Here is a 25,176-nt window from a genome sequence, read left to right as displayed (position 1 = left end):
ACTTTGAATTGTGCTCGGTAGCAGACTGGCAGCCGGTGGAGCTGACGTAACAGGGGAGTTGTATGCTCTTATGTATGTAGGTGGACACTTTAATTTACTTAGGCAATCCCTCATAACTCAAGGATGATGGTATTCCAGGTGTGGTGTCTTGGGGGTGGTCCATAGGTGGCTGTGAAGCTCTACTCTTGATCCACATGTTCTCCCAGAGTGAGGACATGGGTTTCCAGACAGAAGGCAGTCTCAGTCAGGGTTGGCTCGACCCACCTTCCTCTTGGCATGTTCCTCCCTTCTGCCCTCTATTCGTCCCTCTTCAAACTCTGCAGCACTCTTGGTCACAGCTGAACACCAGTTAGAGCGCTCAAGGGCCAGGGCTTCCCAGTTCTCGGTGTCTATGCCACAGTTTTTAAGGTTAGCTTTAAGCCCATCTTTAAATCTCTTTTCCTGTCCACCAACATTCTGTTTCCCGTTCTTGAGTTGGGAGTAGAGTAACTGCTTTGGGAGAGGTTATCGGGCATTCGGACAACATGGCCAGTCCAGTGGAATTGATGACAGAGGAGCATCGCTTCAGTGCTGGTGGTTTTTGCTTCTTCCAGTATGCTGAGATTTGTCCGTCGGTCTTCTCAAGAGATTTGCAGAAATTTTCAGAGGCAGAACTGATGGAATCATTCCAGGAGTTGCGTATGATGGCTGTAGACAGTCCATGTTTTGCAGGCGTATAGCAGGGTTGGGAAGACAGTGGCTTTATAAACAAGCACCTTGGTATCCCTACGAATGTCCCGGTCCTCAAACACTCTCTGCTTTATTCGGAAAATTGCTGCATTTGCAGAGCTCAGTTGGTGTTGTATTTCAGTGTCAATGTTGACTTTTGTGGAGAGGTGGCTGCCAAGGTAGCGGAAATGGTCAACATTTTCTAATGTTACACAATTAAGCTGTATTTATGGCATTGTAGAGGGATTGGCTGATGACTGATGGAAGAGCACTTTGGTTTCCTTGATGTTCAATGACAGGCTGAGCTTCTCGTAGGCTTCTGCAAAGGTGTTTAGAGTGGCTTCTTCTGAATGGGCACAGCTGACGTTGTCATCAGCATATTGGAGTGCTATAACTCCAACATGTGAGGCAAAAATATAGAAAGTTTTGTTAAGACTTACTGCACAAAATCCTTCACCTTAAAAACCATGGCTTCCTTGATGAAATCTATCCAGTTGTAGCTGGTTTTCCTCTTTCTCTATTGCCTTCTACCTTCCAAGCATTACTGTCTTTTCTGTCTCTTCTCATGATATGTCAAAATAAGATTCTTGGTTTAGTCATCTTGGCCTCCGGGGTGAATTTAGGCTTGGTTTTTCCTAGGATTCATTTACTTACATATAACAACATCATTAATGTTTTCCTCTTTTCTGCTACCTTAATACTGATTATTGTACTTTTAGTTGGGCAAATATATACACATCTCTCAGTCTGAGTCTCTTTAAGCAGAATTAGTCCTAAATCAGAGAGCAGTGTGAGGAAATCCAGTGTTCATGCTGAAAAGATTTGCAAATGTCTTCACTGGTGCTATAAAATGCCACCCAATGATTTTACAGCACTCCTTATGGAAATCTTAACTTATTTACACTTCTCTTATTTTCCCGCAGAGAAAAAGATGAACTGAGCTGCTTTCTGATGGCATCCCATTCACGGTGTGAACTGGGTAAATTACCCATATTATTTATTTATTCTTTATTTTGTACTGCTTTTCAAATACTTCCCTGGCAAATCAAAGAAGTAAGAGCGACTGGGAAATGAAGTTGAGGAGATGGCAGAGAAGACAGAAAGAAGTATGTAAAAGTCAAGATTTGAAAATGTTATTATTCAACTTAAAGGTAATTCTATATCCTTATGAGGTTCCCTGGGCAGACTTAGGAATCAAGAAGTCATTGTATGGTTGACCACTTCCCAACTCTGTTCCAGGTTGCTTGCTCAAAAGAAAACACATTGATTGGAAATGTGATGCTAGAGAAGATTCTGCAGATATTGTGAACTGCTAAAAAAGATAAATAAATGAGTTTAGAGACAATTAGTCCTAAACTCTCCCAAGAAGCCAACTGTGAAGCTGTTGGGTTGCTGTAAGTTTTTTGGGCTGTACATGAACACGAAAGCACTGCAGACTACTTCAACCAGAGAAGTCAGCCATAGCAGAGCACCTGATAAATCATCCTGGACACAACATATTACTTGAGAACACAGAAATGCTGGACCACTGTGACAACCACCATGCCAGGCTACACAGAGAAGCCATTGAAATCCGCAAGCATGTGGACAATTTCAACAGAAAGGAAGAAACCATGAAAATGAACAAAATCTGGCTACCAGTATTTTTTTTTTAAAAAAACCTCTAAAATCAGGACAGTAAATAACGAGCAACAGACAAAAAGCAGGGGAATTCCAGACAAGAATCAATCAGGGCCAGCTAACACCTCCCAATAAAGGATTCCCCCATGCAGGAATCAGCCAAACTTTGAAGCTGCAAGGCCATTAAATGCGGATCAAGGTGGCCAATGGCAACATTCACACTTGCCTCAAACAGACATGAGTTCTTTCTCCCACCCTGGACATTCCACAGATATATAATCCTCACTTGCCTGGTTTCCAATCTCTGAGGATGCCTGTCATAGATGCAGGTGAAACGGCAGGAGAGAATGCTTCTGGAAACATGGCCATATAGCCAGAAAACTCACAGCAACCCAATTTTTATTTATATTTCTGGAGGTTTTGTTTCACTATCGAGGGCACTCTGCACTTCAAATCTCTGCAAATGTGGAAGGACTACCGTGCTAATGTCAAAAAAGCCAAAGTTCAGAACAAATCAAGGCTCCCAAGGGATGCTAAGAACAAAAGAAAAGCTTGTTTCAGCTATGATTGATGACAGAGGGAGGAAAACAGCAGCCATCTCTTCTCGGGTTCTTTGGAAAATAAAGAGAAAAGTTACAAAAACAGTATTTAAAAAACCCCTCTAAAATCATAACAGTAAATAAAGCACAACATTCAGAAACAGGGGAACTCCAGACAAGAAACGATCAGGGACAGCTACCTCTCAACAAAGGATTTCCCCAGGCAGTAAGAAGCCAGACCTTGAAAACTGCTAGGCCATAAAATGCTAATCAAGGTGGTCAATTGAAACATTCACACCTACCTCCAACAGACAAGAGTTCTTTCTCCCACCCTGGACAACCCTTTTCCAAGTTTCCAACAGACCTCACAACCTATGAGGATGCCTGCCATAGATGCAGGCAAAATGTCAGGACAGAATGCTTCTAGAATATGGCCATACAGCCTGAAAAACAGCAACTCACTGGAAAAGATGGTAATGCTTAGTAAAATAGAAGGCAGTGGGAAAAGGAGGTGCCAGTATTACAAGCAGGCTAATTCAATTAATTTAGCCACAGCCCTGAATTGGAAGGTTCTTATTCAAAGGGAGGCCATATGGCACACAATAACAATGAATAGCATCAAATCTCAAAATACTTGGAATGATTCATAGGGTTCTTAACATGATAATAATGTATTAACCTCTTTGAGTCATTTCTAAGACCAGGAGTCAACACCTTCTTTGCAAAAAATGGGAAAAAATAAAAAAAAATTCACCCTGCTGGGAGAGATGGCGGTATATTTTTGCACATTTCTGATGTGTGTTTTTTTTTTTTCAAATTTGGGGACTTTGGGGAAATTGCTATGTATTACTTAAAACATCATCCTTTCCAGCTCTGAAGATCACCTGGGAAGGAATCCCACTGGAGCATTGCAGTGCACCCAAATACCTGGGAGTCACTCTGGACCGTGCTCTTACCTACAAGAAGCACTGCCTGAACATCAAGCAAAAAGTGGGTGCTAGAAACAATATCATACGAAAGCTGACTGGCACAACCTGGGGATCACAACCAGATACAGTGAAGACATCTGCCCTTGCGCTGTGCTACTCTGCTGCTGCGTATGCATGCCCAGTGTGGAACACATCTCACCATACTAAAACAGTGGATGTGGCTCTTAATGAGACATGCCGCATTATCACGGGGTGTCTGCGCCCTACACCACTGGAGAAATTACACTGTCTAGCCGTTATCGCACCACCTGACATCCGCCGGGAAGTAGCAGCGAATAGAGAAAGGACCAAGGCAGAGACATCTCCAGCTCATCCCCTGTTTGGGTATCAGCCAGCACGCCAATGACTTAAATGTAGAAAAATTAGTTAGTAAATAGTTTTCTAAGATCTACAGAGACACTCGCTGGAACACCTCAGCAAGCGAGAGTCCAAAAGTGGCAGGTTCAAACCCAGCACCTCAACCAATGGCTGATACCAAATGAGAGACTCCCCCCCCCCCCCCGGGCACACAGAAGACTGGGCGACTTGGAAGGCATTGAACAGACTGCGCTCTGGCACCACAAGATGCAGAGCCAACCTTAAGAAATGAGGCTACAAAGTAGAATCCTCGACATGCGAGTGTGGAGAAGAGCAAACCACTGACCACCTGCTGCAATGCAACCTGAGCCCTGCCACATGCACAATGGAGGACCTTCTTGCAGCAACACTGGAAGCACTCCAAGTGGCCAGATACAAAGGACATTTAACCTCACAAGTTGTGTATTTTTCTGTTTGTTTGCTTTGTTCTGTTAGAAATGTAATATAATGGACTGGCTGCTCTGACACGACAAATAAATAAATCCTTTCCTCAAAAAAGTAAACATTTTCCTTACAAAATGATTGCATCCTGTGCATACTACAGTGGGCTATTTTACACACACACAAAATTTAATTATTTTGATTCTTGCACAGGGGAAAAATCTTGTATTCATTGTGAGCTTCTGTAGAGATTACCTCAATGTGTTGAGAGACTTTAAAAATGAAACAATATAAACTTAATACCTTTTCACACCACCTTTTCATGTAAAGATATTTAATTTAAAACATGAAGAGTGCCTCCTCAAAAAGGGAAGCTTATCTATGTTTTGTACTCATCTTGAAAATTATTATTGATCCCAATTTAAGAAGTAATTGAAACCATGAGATTTACACACGAGTTGAGCCACCATTCAACAATAGTTCATAGAATCATAGAATCAAAGAGTTGGAAGAGACCTCATGGGCCATCCAGTACAACCTCCTGCCAAGAAGCAGGAATATTGCATTCAAATCACCCCTGACAGATGGCCATCCAGCCTCTGTTTAAAACCTTCCAAAGAAGGAGCCTCCACCACACTCCGGGGCAGAGAGTTCCACTGCTGAACGGCTCTCCTCATGTTCAGATGGAATCTCCTCTCTTGCAGTTTGAAGCCATTGTTCCGCGTCCTAGTCTCCAGGGAAGCAGAAAACAAGCTTGCTCCCTCCTCCCTGTGGCTTCCTCTCACTTCCTTCAATTGACGTACTCTAGTTAAAACTAGAAGTAAGATCCAGACACATTCCCATGCCAGACAAAATTATTTTCTTTTAAATCCTGATATGTTTCTTTCACTATGCTTGCTTTCAATTCTGCCAACCATTTTTATACTGTATTGTCGAAGGCTTTCATGGCCGGAATCACTGGGTTGTTGTAGGATTTTTCGGGCTATATGGCAATGGTCTAGAGACATTTTCTCCTGACGTTTCGCCTGCATCTATTTGAAATCCACAAGCATGTGGACAATTTCAACAGAAAGGAGGAAACCATGGAAATGAACAAAGTCTGGCTACCAGTATTAAAAAAAAATCTAAAATTACAACAGCACAACAACAAAGAGGAAACAAACAAGGACATCTAATCACCTCTCAACAAAAGTTTGCTCCAGGCACTGTCAGGCCATTATATGCTAATCAAGATGGTCAGTTGAAACATTCACACCTAGCTCCAGCAGACAAGAGTCCTTTGTCCCACCCTGGTCATTCCACAGATATATAAACCCTTTTTCCTAGTTCCAACAGACCTCACTACCTCTGAGGATGCTTGCCATAGATGCAGGTGAAATGTCAGGAGAGAATGCCTCTAGAGCATGGCCATATAGCCTGAAAAAACCTACAACAACCCATTTTTATACTGTACTTAATGGTGTGCTTAATGTTTCTCATTTAATTTATTTAATTGAGATGCAAGCTTTTTGTAAACCCACTACTAAAAACTGTTGAAAACTGGAGCAAGAATGAAATAAATCTAGTTGCCACAGAGTGCCTTGGTGATCACTGTTGACAGGTAGGAATTAAAGGAGCCCTTTGATAGTGTCCTGAGTCAGAGGGAGTCAGTGGGTGAAGCCAGCTTGATTCCTCATAAAAATGAGTTATGAAGTGGAGCCACTGCTTCACAATTCTCAGAACAGAATGAAATTGCAAAGGGATTGCACTCAATATTGAAGCTCTGATAGATATTGCCCTGAGCATGTTTTAGGCTATGGAGCATGAATCCCAGAAGCATGTACAAAAAACCTCTTTGACAGCCACATTCATAACCTATAAAGACACGTGGGACCTTTATAAAAAAATTATATAGGAAGGAGAAGGTTCAGTGGATTCCAACCCTATAACTCTGCCCTAAATGGCTAACACAAATCAGAGCACAGACAAGTCACTATCTCCCCTGGTAAATAAGAAGTTCCAACTCTGGGTGATGAACTACCAGCACAAACAAAGTGATCCAAGTCAAGCATCACAACAGCTATCCATAAAGCCAGTGTTCCATGTGAGAGCATAACTCAAGGGAGAAGGGTTGGTTTCAAAGGTCAAAGCAGAAGAGTGTTTTCCAAGCAGGGGCATTCCATCACAGAAGGTGTGTTTGTGTGTTGAGTGTCTTCAAGCGGTTTCTGAATTACGGTGACCCTCAAGCCGAATCTATCTTTGGGGGGTTTGGATAAGATTATTTCAGAAGCGCACTGAAAGAGGAGAAGGAGGAGGAGAAGAAGAAGAACTTTATTTTCCTACCCCACCTCCATCTCCCTGAAGGGACTCAGAGCAGCTTACATGGGGCCAAGCCCAAGGCAACATACAATTAAAAACAGAGCAATAAAATATTAAAACAAGGTAAGAACAGCATCATCATAAATTGACTCCTGTTCCAAATGATCTTAAGCTGTCCTCCTTGAAGTAAATCTTCACTTCAGTAACTTGACACAAGTGTTTGTTGTAAGAAATTGAACAAATAAATACTTATTTAAGTATTCTCAGGCACACAAAGCGTATCGGTTACACAGTATTTTCTTCACAGTATTTCTTGGATATTGTTTCAGTTAACTTTTATTATCATGAATGCTTGAAACAGTTTCTATAAAACTTCCAGAATGATTTATCTTTTTGCCAGCCTGGTTTAGTAACTTCCTTCACTTTAAAATGTTATTCTTTCTCAGTCTCCTGACTGGGTAATTTTAACATTACAGTTTCTTCCCCTTAGCAATAGGTTAACTGTGAATTTATTTCGCAAAGAACACTTTTCTCCTCAGTCCCACTGACCGACACTTAGGCACAGTTTCGCCTTTTATTTACTTTGGCTCTGCCACTGAAGACACAATATAATTCTGGGAATTACTTTCCCATAGCTCACAAGCCAGGAGCCCCCGGTGGTGCAGTGGGTTAAACCCCTGTGCCAGCAGGACTGAAGACCGACAGGTCGCAGGTTCGAATCCGGGGAGAGGCAGATGAGCTCCCTCTATTAGCTCCAGCTCCTTATGCGGGGACATGAGAGAAGCCTCCCACAAGGATGATAAAACATCAAAAATCATCCAGGCGTCCCCTGGGCAACGTCCTTGCAGACGGCCAACGACAAAAAAAAAAAAAAAAAGCTCACAAGCTAGTTTTTAATTCAGAACTGGTTCATTTAACACTCTAAATAACAAGCCTGAAGACCTAAACTCCTTGGTCCAGCTCCAACATAGCCAAAACCAACCTTCCTTTAGCTCACCTGGCTAAAGACTGGCTAACATTTTTAAAATGTCCACTCTTTTGTTGGCAGTTAGCTTCGCTCCTTTCTCTCCCTAGCTCTGCGAAATAAATACATTTCTACTGCAGGCTTTGTTACTATGGCAACGCATCAACCAAGCAGCTGTAGCTAAGGCTGGTCTGCACTTGCCATCTACTAACATTAATAAACATGGAGCCCCCAGTGGCGCTGTGGGTTAAACCCCTGTGCCAACAGGACTGAAGACCGACAGGTTCGAATCTGGGGAGAGGCGGATGAGCTCCCTCTATCAGCTCCAGCTCCTCATGCAGGGACATGAGAGAAGCCTCCCACAAGGATAAAAACATCAAATCATCCAGGCGTTCCCTGGGCAGCGTCCTTGCAGACAGTCAATTCTCTCACACCAGAAGTGACTTGCTCCTGACATGACATAAAATAAAAAAATAAACATATTAAAAACCTATATTATAATTAAATATTTTGTTACACCACCTATTTAGCTATGTTACCAATAGGACAAAGTGACAGTTAAACATCAATATATTACACTGTATCATAACATTCCCATGTCTGTGCAGGATACATGCCTGGACTTTGCATGGATATGCAAAACCATGACTAATAATGAACCTTATGAAAATCACCCTTTTTGCTGAAAGACCTAGAAATATGACCTAGTGAGGAAATATTTTGTCACATACAAATAATTAAACCATAGATACATTTTCTGTAGCTACAGCGATCATACTGTATACTGTTGAATGTTTCATAGTGAAGACAAGCAACAAACCCTTTCCCATCATATTCCTACCTCACTTCCAACCTTTCCAATATTAGGAAGTCTCCCTAGTATTTCAGATTAGTATAAATAGAGTAAATAAATAATGCAAACATATTCTCACCAGGTGAAAATGCATAATTCCAGCTAAGGTTCTCTTGTGAGAGTGACCCAAGAGAGGTAATAATATTTTAGTTAACCTGTTTTCTCACTGGAATTGTTTCAGTTTCTTTAAGTATTTTTGCTGATCTACCTTATTGTTTGGAAGCCTCTATGTCACCATAGATCAAGCAGTGACAAGAGGATAGCAGTGTAGTTACAAAAAAATCCTGGAGCAGAATTTCACTCTTCCGCCCTGTACATCCTCTTTCGCTTTTAAGTGCACTCCTGCTAAGGCACATACCTATACACCATGATTCCCAGGGGATCAACAGAAAGTGATAAAAAGGCACAGCAAATATGATTTGTTACTAATGCAACTGGCCTGGCATTGTTTATTCTCTCATTCCTTCAAGTTTCACAAACGATTTGCCTCAATAGCTGTTTGTTCCGAAGCACTCATCCAGGTGAATTTACCGAAAAAAAGGAAAATAACAGGCCAGTAATCAGCATTTTTCTTTCCCTTTTTACCTCCACAAGACATGTTTTGGATGGTCCTCCAAGATAACCTAGTCTAACCTCCTGCCATGAAGGAATCAACTGCCAAAGGATGGCTATCAAATCTTTGTTCAAAAATTTGCCCAAAAAAGTCCATCACATTCGAAGGAATTTTCTTTCACTGTTTTACCATCAGGAAAATCTTCCCAAGGTTTAGTTAGAATCTGCTTCTCTCAGTAGTGGCCTTATTCCTCTTAAACTATTCAGAGAAGCCATGAAGGCTTGTGCTGAAACCAAAAGTTTGCTTAGCTTCTAGGCCATTCCAACCAGGAGTGGCTGACAGATCCCAACTAAGTGGACTGATGAGTCTGGATTTTTATCTCCGCTTTGAAGTTTGAGTAAAATCTAGATTCCTCTGACTCACCAACATGAAATCCACCAGCTATACTTCCCTAACGGGCATGCTGCCTCCATGAATGTGAGTGGGATCTCCCATTGATGCTTGCGGAGCTACTTGGTAATTCCAGACCAATAACACTTCAGTAGTCCAGCTTGGACTAGTATGCACCATGAGCAGATATCTCGGGCTTTCTTCCAAATCTTTTCTAAACAAAAAGTGACAAAAATACACTTTTACTTTCTGGATTGTTGTAGGGTTTTCGGGCTAGATGGCCATGTTCTAGAAGCATTCTCTCCTGATGTTTTGCCTGCATCTGTGACAGGCATCCTCAGAGGTTGTGAGGTCCTCACAACCTCTGAGGATGCCTGCCATAGATGCAGGTGAAACATCTGAAGAGAATGTTTCTGGAACATGGCCATACAGCCTGAAAAACACAACAACCCAAAGTTGTTAAGATAAATGACAAATCTCTTTTTACATTTTCGCCAGGAGCAATATTAATAACAAAGAATCTTCCAAGGTACCAGCTACTTCATGGAATCCTCTCAGGACAGAAGTCATGAATTGTATTCTCACTTGCAATACCTTCAATTTCTGCTATTCTAAAGAAGTCAGGAAGATTCCTTCTCCTATTGCTCATCTTCAGGACAGAAGAGTGTTTACCGGGTGTCTGCAGTTTAATTAATGCCACAAGCCTATGGACAGGCTAATTACAAAGGTTAATTATGCTTCTTTGTTTTCCAACCCTGCATACTTATAATTTCTAATAAGATCAAAGATCCTGTCTTTTGGACTTCCAACTTTTCATTCCCAATTTTGCAAGATGGGTTTTACAAACATTTCATGACCTAGAAAATATCATCTGCCTCAATGTTCACAGAAGGTATAATCAATCATATCATCCACCACAAATTCAGACTTACAGAAATGTGCAGGAGAAACAATCAAAGATCATAGACTTGGAAGGGGTTACTAATCCCTTGCTCAATCCAGGATCTCCACATAATGAAACTCCATCAGGTAGAGGTCCAGTCCCCCTTTGAAGATGTCCACAGCAGAAGACTTCATCTTCTCTTTAGGGCTCCATTACCAAGCCACACTTCTTATTGAGACATTTCTTCTAAAGTTCAATCAAAATGTACTCTGCTGTAACTTCAAACCATTAGACCTGATCCTCAGGGACCAAAGAGACCAAGAGTTAAGAATAGATATTAAAAGCCAAATATTATTGATCAGCAGAGAAGGAGAGTAGGCTCTACATGCTTATTGATGGTCTAAATTTATCCTTAATAAAACCCAATGTATCTCAATCTGTGCATAAACTAACTGGACCGCTTCAGGGGCTACACCTGTTGTACTCCAGGACAGGAAAAGCCCTCTCTGACTTTAAACACCACACTGTTGGATGGAAAACAATCCTTTTATTGAACATAATTAAAAAGCAATAAGGTAAAAAACACTTTAAAGAAATAGGTAAATCCAATTTGGTAGGAAGATAAGCAGGAACACACAATAGTCCAGGGTAATAGTCCAGCAAAGTCCATAAAAACAAAGGCAAAACTTCCCAAATAAAATGCAAAGAATCAGGAAACATGAACCCAAGGCATGAATATGGAGCATAAAATTCAAGGATCAAAACCATGAAACAAAGGCACTTAAAACTTCCCAAGCAAAACTTCCATGATCAAGAACGAGATCTTGACTTGATTCCAAACAATGCTTCCTCTGATTACATATCCTGTACTTGGGACTTTTATCTCCTCGTTAGCTAAGTCACTAGCATTCAGAAATTGGTTTCGTTTTAACTGAGAACTTATATTTTTCTCTCGAAGCCTGGCAGACCGCCAATGCCACTGTTCGGCTCTCCTGTTTTGACTAATCTTGCATCTATCTATTTGCTCATTATCCACTTGCTCATTAATTTCTACAGCTGGGCCAGATGCCAAGCTGTTTTCATGTGCCCTATCATGGGAACTCTCTGATAACAATTCAGAAAGCACACCCTCATCCCAAACCCCTCAGGGACATTCTCATGGAAAACTACAATTTGATCTCCTGGGATTTCCTGGTCATTATCTGCATCAAGATCCCTGACCAAACCATTGCCATCTTGAAACTCATCTTGAAACTCATCTTGAAACTCATTGACATCACTCTCCACATCCAAAGCACACTGATCCTTAAACACAATCACAGGCTGAGCTCCAACAACACTAGTGGTTCTCAACATGTAGGTTCCCAGATGTTTCACCTTCAACTCCCAGAATCCCAGCCAGTTTACCAGCTGTAAGGATTTCTGGGAGTTGAAGGCCAAAACATCTGGGGACCCACAGGTTGAGAAACACTGGGCTACACAAATACACCATAAATAATACAACTTTTAAAGGACAACATGTTTTAAAAGTGTTATAAATAACAGTAAAATGTACTAGTCCAGTGTTATATTACATACATGCTTTTAAGTAAATGAGCAGAAGAAATTTCTGGAATTACGAATTCTAATACACCCTCTCCATTAGCTTGACAGATAAGTAATAAGAAAAGCTCACCTAGAAGGGATTAATACACAATGTTATTGGTATCCAGTTCTAGCCCAGATTGCTCTCAACACAGTTTTCATTTGCCCCACATCCAGGTTAACTGTTTCCCCTTTTATCTGACACCTTAATTTCTTGTCCCTTAGTTCCTGGGCTAATATACAGAGCAAAAAAAAATTACATCTATAGTATGGTGTTAGCTTTAGTAGATCAGGCTGTTTCACAAACAGCTACCTCCGTCGTTTCTAAATGGATCATGGATAATTACTTTGCTCTGCATTAAGGAACGGCGTGTTTACCATTTATCTATGTCAGTCCTAAATGCTTTACAGTATATAAGGAAAAATACAGCTCATCAATTTTAAAGATTCACACACACAAGGGATTTCCTGAACGTGATACAAGGAACTCAAGTTGTAAGACCATCTACAATTTGCAACAATAAAGAATCAGTTGCTGGTGAACTATAAATCCCAGTAACTACAACTCCCAAATGACAAAATCAATTTTTTTGAGTGATGGTCACTCGTTGGCCTGATAGGCGTAAAAGGTAAAGGTAGTCCCCTGACATTAAGTCCAGTCATGTCTGACTCTGGGGTGTGGTGCTCATCTCCATTTCTAAGCCGAAGAGCCAGCGTTGTCCGTAGACACCTCCAAGGCCATGTGGCCGGCATGACTGCATGGAGCGCCGTTACCTTCCCGCCGGAGCGGTACCTATTGATCTACTCACATTTGCATGTTTTCGAACTGCTAGGTTGGCAGAAGCTAGGGCTGACAGCGGAATCTCACGCCGCTCCCTGGAATCGAACCTGCGACCTTTCGATCAACAAGCTCAGCAGCTCAGTGCTTTAACCCACTGCGCTACCGGGGGCTCTGTGAACTATAAATCCCAGTAACTACAACTCCCAAATGACAAAATCAATTTTTTGAGTGATGGTCACTCGTTGGCCTGATAGGCGTATTATGTCCAAATTTGGTGTCAATTTGCCCAGTGGTACACACACACACACACACACACACACACACACACACATATATATGTCTAGAAATTTCTGCCAAAAAATAAACCCCAAAACCCTAGGTTGATAGTAGAAGGATAAGGGACTTACTCCAAGAAAAGTGAAGGACTAAAGCTATAACATGAACAAAGAAGCATTAATGCAATGGCGACAGGACTGCCAATCAATGAGCGGGGAAATATACAGACTCACAGTAGAGACCATTTGCTTCAAGCTATGCAAAGTTTACACTTGATCTACTTGACTCAAGCCGCGTTATCTCTTGAAGGCAAGGAAGGGGTGATAACATAGGAACAGTTCTGTGCTGTTATTCCCGCAGCTTCTTGTTTTGTTTTCCTGCGAGCTGACATTCAAGAACAAGATGCCAGCGCTCACACTTTCATAGCCAGTGGCTCCAAGGAATGGAAGCAACGAGGGAAGAGTAAATTATTACATAAAATAAAGGTTAATGTTCAAAAGGGGAGCATCGCTCCAAGCCAAAGCTAGAGCAATCACAACTGTGTGCATGTATGATTTATTTGTACATGTTCCTCTTTTAAACTAACAGCCAAATCCTTCACAACAATAAGGCGTTTCCCACATTCAAGATGTTTTTTAAATGCTCAACATTTCATTATGAATTCCAACACTTGCACTTAATGGTGATTAGTAGCATCATGATGAGACTCTAAAACTGTGATTCATTAATGGGCATTTAGGATGGAATAACTGGAACTCAAAGCCATCAGAAGTGCACTTAACTTCCCTAGAAAGTGTTGGAATGGGTACCTGGCCAGGTTGTCATCATGCCAACATTATAATGATGGTACTTCATCTACTACTGGCGTGTTTTGCTTAAATCCCATGGTTCAATATACAAAACGTCTGCAAAATTTTAGCATGGGCCAAGAAAAAAATTCTTCTTGCACCCAAGGCCCCACACCAGTCTGCACATAGAAGCACAATCTAGATCTATATGTCTTGTTGAAGGCTTTCATAGCTGGAATCACTGAGTTGCTGTGAGTTTTCCAGGCTGTATGGCAATGTTCCAGAAGCATTCTCTCCTAATGTTTCACCCACATCTATGGCAGGCATCCTCAGAGGATGTGAGGTCTGTAAGAAACTAGGAAAGTGAAGTTTATATATCTGTGGAATGTCCCGGGTGGGAGGAAGAATTCTTTTCTGCTCGAGGTGTGAATATTGTAATTGGCCACCTTGGTTAGCACTGAATGGTCTTGCAGCTTCAAAGCCTGGCTGCTTCCTGCCTAAGAGAATCCTTTGTTTAGAGGTGTTAGTTGGCCCTGATTGTTTCATGTCAGAAATTCCCATGTGTTTTTAGTGTTCCTCTTTATTTACTGTCCTGATTTTAGAATTTTTTTATACTGGTAGCCAGGAAGAGGAGCGACTAGATGCGAGACTAGCTTAGGCTCAGCTGTTGACTCCCTTGGGCAATACATCTGAACCTAATCAGAAGCTGCAGGAGTGCTGTAATGTCCTCCAGAATTGGAAAAAGTTACTTTTTAGACCAGTATTTCCCAATCTGGGGATCAGGACCCCGGGGGGACAGTCACGAGGGGGGTATTTCTGATGGTCTTAGGGACCCTTTTGGCAAAGAAGGCTGAAGATCTCTCTGCCCGTCCTTCTCTTCCTTTTTGGTGTTGGTGAACTAAAACTTCCAGAATTCAAAAACAGCCCCACCCCACCAGTATTCAATGTTGGCTATGTCAGTAGTGTGGCAATTTTGGTGCAGATCCATTGTGGGCTGGGTTCAGACTGCTCTTTGATTGTAAGTGAACAACCAACAACAAGTGAACAATCTAAGCAACCAAAACTTCCAAATAAATCTAAGCAACCACAACTTCCAAATGTCAAGATCTATTTTCCCTAAACTCCACCAGTGTTCATATTTGGGCATATTGAGTATTCATGCCAAGTTTGGTCCCAATCTCTCATTGTTTGAGTCCACAGTGCTCTCTCGATGTTGGTGAACTACAACCCAAGGTCAATGCCCACCAAACCCTTCCAGTATTTTCTGTTGGTCACAAGAGTTCTATGTGCCAAGTTTGGTTCAATTCAATTGTTGGTGTTCAGAATGCACTTTGATTGTAGGTGAACTATAAATCCCAGCAACTACAACTCCCAAATGACAAAATCAATCCCACCCCAACCCCGCCAGTATTCAAATTTGGGCATATCAAGTATTTGTACCAAATTTGGTCCAGGGAATGAAAATACATCCTGCATATCAAATATTTACATTACGATTCATTAACAGTAGCAAAATGACAGTTATGAAGTAGCAATGAAAATAATTTTATGGTTGGGTATCACCACAATATGAGGATCTGTATTAAGAGGTCATGGCATTAGGAAGGTTAAGAACCACTATTTTAGACTATAATTCCAGCCAATTGGGTTAGTCTTGGTTTACACCCAGTCATTTCCTGCTGCTGTGCTACTACTCTGACCATAAATGCTGGGTATTACTTTTTACACCTGCCAAATGAATTAGTACTTCAGGGGTCCAGTCTGAATGGGAAAAAACAATTTCCTCCTCAAAATTATGTATGGAACTCCTTTGAAGTGCCTTACAATTTCGTGGTCTGACATTTGGAGCCATCTGTGCCGGAAGACGGCAAGATGAGACCTATTTTATGCGGATCATCCATCTTGCACAAACATACCTCTGCAGATGATTTCCAGGATATTAAAAGTGACAGACATTACCTACAGAAAACCAAAGCATCAGGTAAAATGAATGACACAGAACGCCCTGCTTCTCTCCAAGGAACGGATTCCAATTAGTCATGAGTGGAGACCTAATGGAGAAATCACCATACGTAGAGGAGGTGGAAAAATTGAGTATGAAAGACTCTGGACAAGACAACATGAAAGAGGAACCTACTGACATAATAGCAAAAATAAGTATGCTTGCTTAGAAATTCAAGAAACTGATCAAGGTGGACCTGTGGAGGACATCTGGATAAGAAAAAACTAACTTGTAACAGGCACCATTTCAGTCTGCAAGAAACTGCCATCCCATGCTGATGTGGGTATGGGAAAAGCTTAGTGGAGAACTGAAATGAGGAGAATGTGGATTCAAGATAATGTGGAACATCCACAATGGAGTATGGACAACTAGTCCACAGAAGTAGAGTCATCTCTCCACATACGTATATGAGTTAGGCAGTCACTAATATGATTATTCACAGATTGCTATATTTGCTGATTCCTCCACTGTTGTCCTATATGTGACTCTAGACATTTGTAGGCCCTCCAAAGTAATGCTATGATCCACTGGAAGTTAACTGTAGAATTACTCTGGAGGAAATATTATCTCAGGTAAATGCAATATAACATTTGTCATTTTAATTTAATGTGTTGTTGAAGGCTTTCATGGCTGGAATGAATGGGTTGCTTTGAGTTTTCTGGGATGTATGGCCCTGTCTCAGAAGCATTCTCTCCTGACATTTCACCCACATCTATGGCAGGCATCCTCAGAAAGGCACTGCAGAGTAATTCAACCAGCAAAGTCAGCCACAGCAGAGCAGATGATGAACCAACCTGAACACAAAATATTATTTGAGAATACAGAAATGCTGGACCACTCTAACAACTACCGTGTCAGGCTACACAGAGAAGCCATTGAAATCCACAAGCATGTGGAAAATTTCAACAGAAAGGAAGAAATCATGAAAATGAACAAAATCTGGCTACCAGTATTTAAAAAAACTCTAAAATCAGGACATTAAATAACGAGCAACAAACAAAAATCAGGGGAATTCCAGACAAGAATCAATTAGGGCCAGCTAACACCTCCCAATAAAGGATTCCCCCATGCAGGAATCAGCCAAGCTTTGAAGCTGCAAGGCCATTAAATGCTGATCAAGGTGGCCAATGGCAACATTCACACTTGCCTCAAAAGACATGAGTTCTTTCTCCTACCCTGGACATTTCACAGATATATAATCCTCACTTGCCTGGTTTCCAATCTCTGAGGATGCCTGTCATAGATGCAGGCGAAACGGCAGGAGAGAATGCTTCTGGAAATGTGGCCATAAAGCCAGAAAACTCACAGCAACCCAATTTTTATTTATATTTGTGGAGGTTTTGTTTCACTATCGAGGGCACTCTGCACTTCAAATCTCTGCAAATGTGGAAGGACTACCATGCCAATGTCAAAAAAGCCAAAGTTCAGAACAAATCGAGGCTCGCAAGGGATGCTAAGAGCAAAAGAAAAGCTTGTTTCAGCTATGATTGATAGCAGAGGAAGAGAAACAGCAGCCATCTCTTCTCGGGTTCTTTGGAAAATAAAGAGAAAAGTTACAAAAACATTGCTGGTGAACAGCATTCAATATTCCTGTGGTGCAACAAATAAGTGTGTTGTTATTATTCATGGCTGGGGGTTATCTCAAGATGAGAGGGGTTGTTGAAGAGTGATGGCTTTTGAAGAAAGTGAGGTGGCAATGAATGAATTTGTTGAATTTGTTCCCTTCATGAGAATCATGGGGTCTAGTATTGATAGGTGTATACAATGCTTCTTGATTGAAATGATTGAAGGAGGAGAAGATGCAGTTCTTTAACAGCGCATTACATGTTCTTGCAGGGACATATTCTCAAAAGCACCAAATACATTTCAGAGAAACTATAAATGCACCTCAGTATTATAAAAGGTAAGGGTTTCCCCTCGACATTAAGTCTAGTCATGTCCAACTCTGGGAGTGTTGTGCTCATCTCCATTTCTAAGCCAAAGAGCCAGCGTTGTCCATAGATACCTCCAAGGTCATGTGGCCAGCATGACTGCATGGAGCGCTGTTACCTTCCCACCGGAGCAGTACCTATTGATCTACTCACATTTGCATGTTTTCGAACTGCTAGGTTGGCAGAAGCTGGGGCTAACAGTGGGAGCTCACCCCACTCCCCAACCTTTTGGTCAGCAAGTTCAGCAGCTCACTGGTTTAATCTAATCTCAAAAAGCTGATCAACTTCAAAAAGAAGAATGGTAAGAATGCTTGATGAATGAATGATAAATGAATGGATGTGTTGTGTTATTGTTAATGTTTATGCTATCTGTGTATGTGATTTATTTTAATTGCTTGTATTGTTGTTGTTATTGCTTGTATTGATGTATTGTGGGCTCGGCCTCATGCAAGCCGCACCGAGTCCCTTGGGGAGATGGTAGCGGGGTATAAATAAATAAATTATTATTATTATTATTATTATTATTATTATTATTAGAGTATATGTGCAAATGTTGATGCAATATCCCCTTTTGTCTATGTAACTAAAATAATAATTATCAAACCCACTAGTGGAGTCTGTGTCTACTTCTTTCTCTGAAAGTGCCTAATGCAACCTATCGCACTGAAAGCAGAACAAAACTATTTCATGTTTTAAAAAGTACTTATAACACAGGTCTCATGGAATCACATCATTAGCTATAAAATCTGGTTAATTCCAGATTCCTCAAGCTTCAGTACAACGATTAATACAAAGTGGGACTGCCCAACATCTTATATGAACCTGCGATCCTAAGTGAACCATTGTGAGACACATTATTTGAGCAAATTGATCAAGATTGAAATGGGGCTGTATCTTAACAGCAGGATAATTGCTCTGCTATATAGAAGGTCCCAGGTTCAGTCCACGGCATCTCCAGGCAAGGATGAGAAAGACCTTTCTGGAGAACCGTCACTGATGGCAACCCTACTGAGATAAGTGGAACAGTTCCATATTCTAAGTTCTGCTTATTTATCTGGGTGTTCTCAAGATATATTATATTTCAACTCTCATCATTCCAGAACAGCATGGTTGCACTGGGTGAAAATGATTTGGGTTGTTGTCCAAAGGGATAAGGAACCCTGTTCTCGTATATAGTGCTTCTCAGTCTACACGTCCAAGAGGTAGAAAGAGAGTTGGTCTCACATGTGTCAAAAGCAAATCCAACCCACCATGCCATTTTATGTGGCCTTCCAGATGCTGGACTGCAACTCCTGTATTTTCAATTGTCAGCATGCTGGAAGAAGCCAAGATCACTAGCTTTGAAGCGATACTCAACTCTGCTGAACTGGTCACGTTGTGCAAATGCCCAATCATTGTCTCCCAAAGCAGTTGCTATACTTGCAACTCAAGAATGGGAAATGTAATGTTGATGGACAGGAAAACAGATTTAAAGACGGGCTTAAATCCAGCCTTAAAAAGTGTGGCATAGACACCGAGAACTGGGAAGCTCTGGTCCTTGAGTGCTCTAACTGGAGGTCAGCTGTGACCAGCAGTGCTGTGGAATTCAAGGAAGACCGAATGGAAGGTGAAAGGGAGAAGCATGCCAAGTGGAAAGTGCATCAAGCCAACTATGTCCGGGACTGCCTTCCACGTGGAAACTGATGTCCTCACTGTAGGAGAACATGCGGGTCAAGAACAGAGCTCCACAGCCACATACAGACCAACTGCCAAGATACTACACTTGGAGGACCATCGCCCTCAGGCTACGAGGGATCACCTAAGGAAGCATGTAATTTCTCATCATAGGTATCATGACTAGAGCTGATGGGAGTGTGATTCAGTAACATCTGGAAGGCTGTTATTTGTTCAGGAGAGTGCAGTTTGATCTCAAGGCTTGTAGATACGATGTCTAACTTTAAAATGTCCTTTAACTTTTCCCCAAACTCAGAGCCACATCTGCTATTCTGTTCAATTCCTATTATCCCCGGTCTTCATGGTAAATAATCAAAAGTGATGGGAGTTGTTGTTCAATAACACCAGGGGATCAAAACTGGGCAAAAACTAAAAAGCACCAACCTCTATGTAAAAAAATTAAGTGAGACTTCTGTCTCCATGGATTTTCCATCCATGGATTCAATTGCCCTTTGAAGGCAACCATAAAGCTGAAGTGGCTCTTACTGAAAATGAGTCTGACACCCCTGGTCTAACTGCTAGACTGAAAATCATAATGTGAATACTTTAGTTTTCTGCACACAGAGAGCTGCTCTCCATAGGCAGCTTTCCTAACACATACTATTGGTACTGAATTAGGTATATGGATGTTAATGCAACTTGACAGCTCTAAATGTGCCACGTGGAAAGGAGTTTCAGTGCAGCCAATGAAAAGTTACTGAAGAATATGTTTTGCCAGCTCTCTGCCCTTCGCTGCTCTTCAGCCAAGTGCAGCCAATATTTTAGGAGAATTTCCCTTGGATGCCTCCTTTGCTGTGTTTTGGGACGACCCTCCATTTACAGCGCCCTGTGATTTGTGATCCTTCAGCTCAAAGCTATCTTCTGCCAAAGCTATCCAGGCTAGTAAAGTTTATCTCTCGCTCAGGTAAAAGAAGAATTTAAATGGGGGAAAAAGCATTCAAGGAGATTTTTATTGGTGCTTATTCCTAGAACTACAAAAAGAGGAAGAAAATCGATTCCGTGAAATGTTTTGCCTCTTAAAAATTAAAAGGGCGTATTTTCTCCAACAACACTGGCAGTGGTTTTTGAAGGGACAGAGATTGTAAACTGTTCTGAAAGTCTGATGTTAATGCCACAAAAACAAAACATTTGCTACTTCTGCTCTGTTGATACCTTTTATTATTCAAGCATTCTTTAGAGATAGTATGGGACAGGGTATGCCAAACCTCACTGCTTGCATGCCTTTTCCACCAATGCCGTGCTAATACCTCCCCTTAATTAAAGGCAAAGCAAAGAATAACAAGACCAAGCAGACTATTAGTAAAGATGGCAGTAGGCACATCATGCTGCAAAGGCAGTCTGGTAGGCAGAGAATATTTAAAAAGCCCTTCTGGTTTAAAATGATTGCAAAGTAAAGGTAAAGGTTTCCCCTGACATTAAGTCTAGTCGTGTCCGACTCTGGAAGGTGGTGCTCATCTTCGTCTCCAAGCCGAAGAGCTGGTGCTGTCTATAGACACCTCCAAGGTCATGTGGCCACCATGACTGCATGGAGCACTGTTACCTTCCACAGAAGTAGTACCTACTGATCTACTCACACTTGCATGTTTTCAATACTAATCTTTGATACAGAACAGTTTTAAAACTCCATTTTGCCTCCTTGTTGCCCTTCATTGCCTTAAATCAAGACTGTATCCACTTCAATTCAAAACAATTAGTTAGATCTGTGTTTCCCTAGACTTGAAACACACTATTTTTTAAAAAATAAAATAAAACTTAGGAAATGCATATAATTCTTATAATTGAAAGTGTTTGTTTTTAAATGCACTGGAGAGGGAGAAAGTCAGCTGTTCTTGAAGTGGCATACCTTGCGTATTTCTGTATTATTAATCTGGGCAAATACTTTGACTTGGAGGAAGAATGGAGTACATCTACACTGTAAAATTAATGTCATGTAATCTTGGGAATTGTAGTTTGGTGATGCACCAACATTTTTTGGCAGAAGCTAAAGACCTTGCAAAACTACAACTCCCAGCATCTCATAGCATGACTCCATGGCAGCTAAAGTGGTGCCAAACCGCATTAATTCTACAGTGCACTTTAGCTCAGAACAGCAATCCAGGTACAGAATAAAGCTCCTTTTAGACACATACTGCTGTCCCTTTGCATGAGGACCAACTCAAGCAGAGATATATCAGGTAACATCTCTCTGAAAGGCACCAGATGTTGTCTGATCTTGGATAGTCAGCCCTGATTAGTATGTAGATGGAAGACCACCAATGAATGCCAGGGCTACACTTCTGAGAAAGGAACTAGCAAAAGCACCTCTGAATATTTTTTTGCCTACAGAAACCCCATAAAATTCATGTGATCACACTTAAGTTGGCAAGCAACTTGAAGGCACGTGCAAACAGCCATTCTTTCAAGAGAGCTATTTTTTGGTCTAAAGGAAACATTAACTACTCCACTACTACTACTGCTCTCATATTACACATTTTGTTATGTTATGAATGGGGTTAGCCAGATAGCCTAGCAGAAATAACAACATTAATTTTGCATGTTCTTGGTTGCTTCTGGCACAAGGATGATCTCTGCATGCAAAACCTATTCTAAAGGGACAAGAAATGCATCTCGCTTGGCTCTTGGTTAATACTTGAAATTGGACTCAACATTCAGGCAAATGACCTGAGTCTTGGAACAAAACCAAAAGAAAATAATATAGTGTGTAAGGTCTGTGGTTCACTGGACAATGCTATATACCAAGACAGGCAATTTGTACATCTATCTAAGGTTATATAATGCAGCTGGCAGCAGCTCTCAAAGGTCTGAAACACAGAGAGATCTTTTCCCGTGTAGAATTATCAATGGTATATTGTTGGCAGAGTGTGGTCACTTATGTTCTCTCCATTACACCTAACCAAGTGGACTAATGTTGCCAAAAGTTTATGATAGATCAACATTTCTCAACCTGGGGGTCAGGAACCCTGGGCGGGTCATGAGGGGAGTTTCAGAGGGGTCACCAAAGATCATCAGAAAACACATATTTCTGATGGTCTTAGGCACCCCTTTGGGAGAGAAGGCTGATGTCCTTCTTTTCCTTTTTGGAGACGGATGGTGAATCCTCCCACCAAAAGCCTTCCTCTTGCTATGATTGGCTGACCTCTCAGCTAGCCTTCTCAGCTAAGGGGAGGGCTGTTTTTGAGACTCCAAGCAGGGAGGAGACAGCAAGCATGCTCAGCGCCTGGCAGTGTGGTGTGCATGCATAGATGAGAGAGTGTGCACAAGGTTGGAGGGAGGCCCGCGCCAGTGAGTCCTTTCAAGGGAGGAAGAAAAGTGCCCACACAATATGGATCTAAGAGTGTCCCAGCAGCATCAAGCAAAGGAACAGCAGCAGAAGCAGCTTAAGTAATGTGTAACTCTATTTGTTAGGAAAAAGTCAGTATTTCCTTTTGTTTTTTATTAATGGTCCCATTAGAACTACAACTCCCAAAATCATGTGTCAATCTTCCCCAAAACCCACCAGTATTCACAGTTGGCCCTGTTGAGTCTGTGTGCCAAGTTTGGTCCAGATCCATCATCAGCTGGGTTCAGTACTTTATTTCCCCCCAAACTTCACCAGGGTTCACATTTGGGCATGTTGAGTATTTGTGCCAAGTTTGGTCCAGATTAATCATTGTTTGAGTGTACAGTGCTCTGAGGATGTAGGTGAACTACAACTCCAAAACTCAAGGTCAATGCCCACCAAACCTTTCCAGTATTTTCTGTTGGTCATGGGAATTCTGGGTGCCAAGTTTGGTTCAATTCCATCATTGGTGGAGTTCAGGATGCTCTTTGATTGTAGGTGAACAATAAATCACAGCAACTACAACTCCCAAATGGCAATATCAATCCCCCCAACCCCACCAGTATTCAGATTTGGGCATATTGGATATTTGTGCCAAATTTGGTCCAGTGAATGAAAATAAATCCTGCATATCAGATAGTTACATTACGATTCATAACTGTAGCCAAATTACAGTTATGAAGTAGCAATGAAAATAATGTTATGGTTGGGGGTCACGACAACATGAGGAACTGTGTTAAGGGGTCATGGCATTGGGAAGGTTGAGAACCACTGTGCTAGATATTGATCTTTCTCATTCTCAAAGGTGCCACATGATTCTTTTATACTACATCTATTGATTGGAAATCTCCACATATCCATACGGACCTTCCCCGAGCTTTCTCACTCAGCAATCTCCCTCCGGAACTTGACTGCATTTCTCTCTGTCTCTCAATATTTATGGCTTTCCTGTCAGCAGATTTTTGAAACCACTTTACTAATTGCCTTTAAGACTCCAGGCCCTGCTTTCTACACTGACTCCTTAAAAATTAACAAAGAACACTTGGATGTTAAGGCTTCCTATAGGTACTGAAATGTCTTTATTAGGCTTCATGATAGTCTGAATAATAAGAGATAATAAAGATTCCGTTTTACTACCCCGTGAATTTTACTGTGCATCAACAAGGCTTTACCTTTAACTCCCTGCATTTTATGCTGGAAAACATCCAAATAAGCTTTACAGCAAGAGTTCGGCTACAATATCCAGTTGATATTACTTTCTGCTGTGCTTTTATCACAAGTGTGGCCTCTATCTGATTATGCTGCTAGACATTGTGCTATCTGATATTAAAAATGGATGGACAGGAACAAAAAGAAAACACAAACAATAAAAAAAATCATATAATGGAATCCTCTCATTTTTCTAAGATACTCATAGAACTCTTTGCTGGACAGCTCTATCATATGTACTATAACTATAGCAAAACCCAACAATCTCACCAAATAATGATGGTGATAGCCACAACAACAGTAACAGCAGCAGCAACAACAACAACACAAGGCATTCCCTGCTTTAAAAAAAATCATTTTATGTACATGCGGTCCACTCTCTGTCATTATGTTTGGTTTCTATGTTCTGTGTATATTGCTTTATATGTTTTGATGTTTTATACTTTAATGTTATGTTGTTTATTTCACTGCAATTTGTATTTTTATATTGTAATTTGTTGTTCGGGCTTGGCCCCATGTAAGCCTCTCCGAGTCCCCGCTGGGGAGACGGTGGCAGGGTATAAATAAAGATTATTATTATTACCGGGATTGTGGCGCAGCTGGCTGAGTGTCAGCTGCATTAAGATCACTCTGACCAAAAGGTCATGAGTTCGAAGCCAGCCCGGGTTGGAGTGGGCTTCCAACCAATTGTGTAGCCTGTTGTCGACCTTTGCAACCCGAAAGACAGTTGCATCTGTCAGTTAGGAAAATTAGGTACCACCTTAAAGTGTGGGGAGGCTAAATTAACTAATTTATGAGGCCATAAAAAAAGACTCCAGCAAAGCACTCCAGCAAAAGCATGCGGGGAATGCGGAAGTACTTCATCAGTGTCGCAGATGGACGATGAAAGCGTCAGCTTTCCTGGCGGCCAGAAAAAGTTAAATAGCCTCTGTGTATGTCTGTATACGTTGTATGTCAAAATTGGCATTGAATGTTTGCCATATATGTGTACACTGTAATCCGCCCTGAGTCCCCTGCGGGGTGAGAAGGGCGGAATAT

The 25,176-nt window shown here is 41.3% G+C and overlaps 1 protein-coding gene across 4 annotated transcripts in view; it reads right to left on the bottom strand.

Annotated features, from left to right (window-relative positions):
* MYO5B (myosin VB) overlaps nt 1-25,176 on the bottom strand; it is a 372,261-nt gene that overhangs the window by 186,200 nt on the left and 160,885 nt on the right. The window lies entirely within an intron of this gene.

The sequence above is a fragment of the Anolis sagrei genome, chromosome 2 (genome assembly GCF_037176765.1).
Source record: "Anolis sagrei isolate rAnoSag1 chromosome 2, rAnoSag1.mat, whole genome shotgun sequence".
Lineage (NCBI taxonomy): Eukaryota > Metazoa > Chordata > Lepidosauria > Squamata > Dactyloidae > Anolis > Anolis sagrei.
Note: the sequence above shows the minus strand (reverse complement) of the source record. Positions and strands in the feature narration are given on the sequence as shown.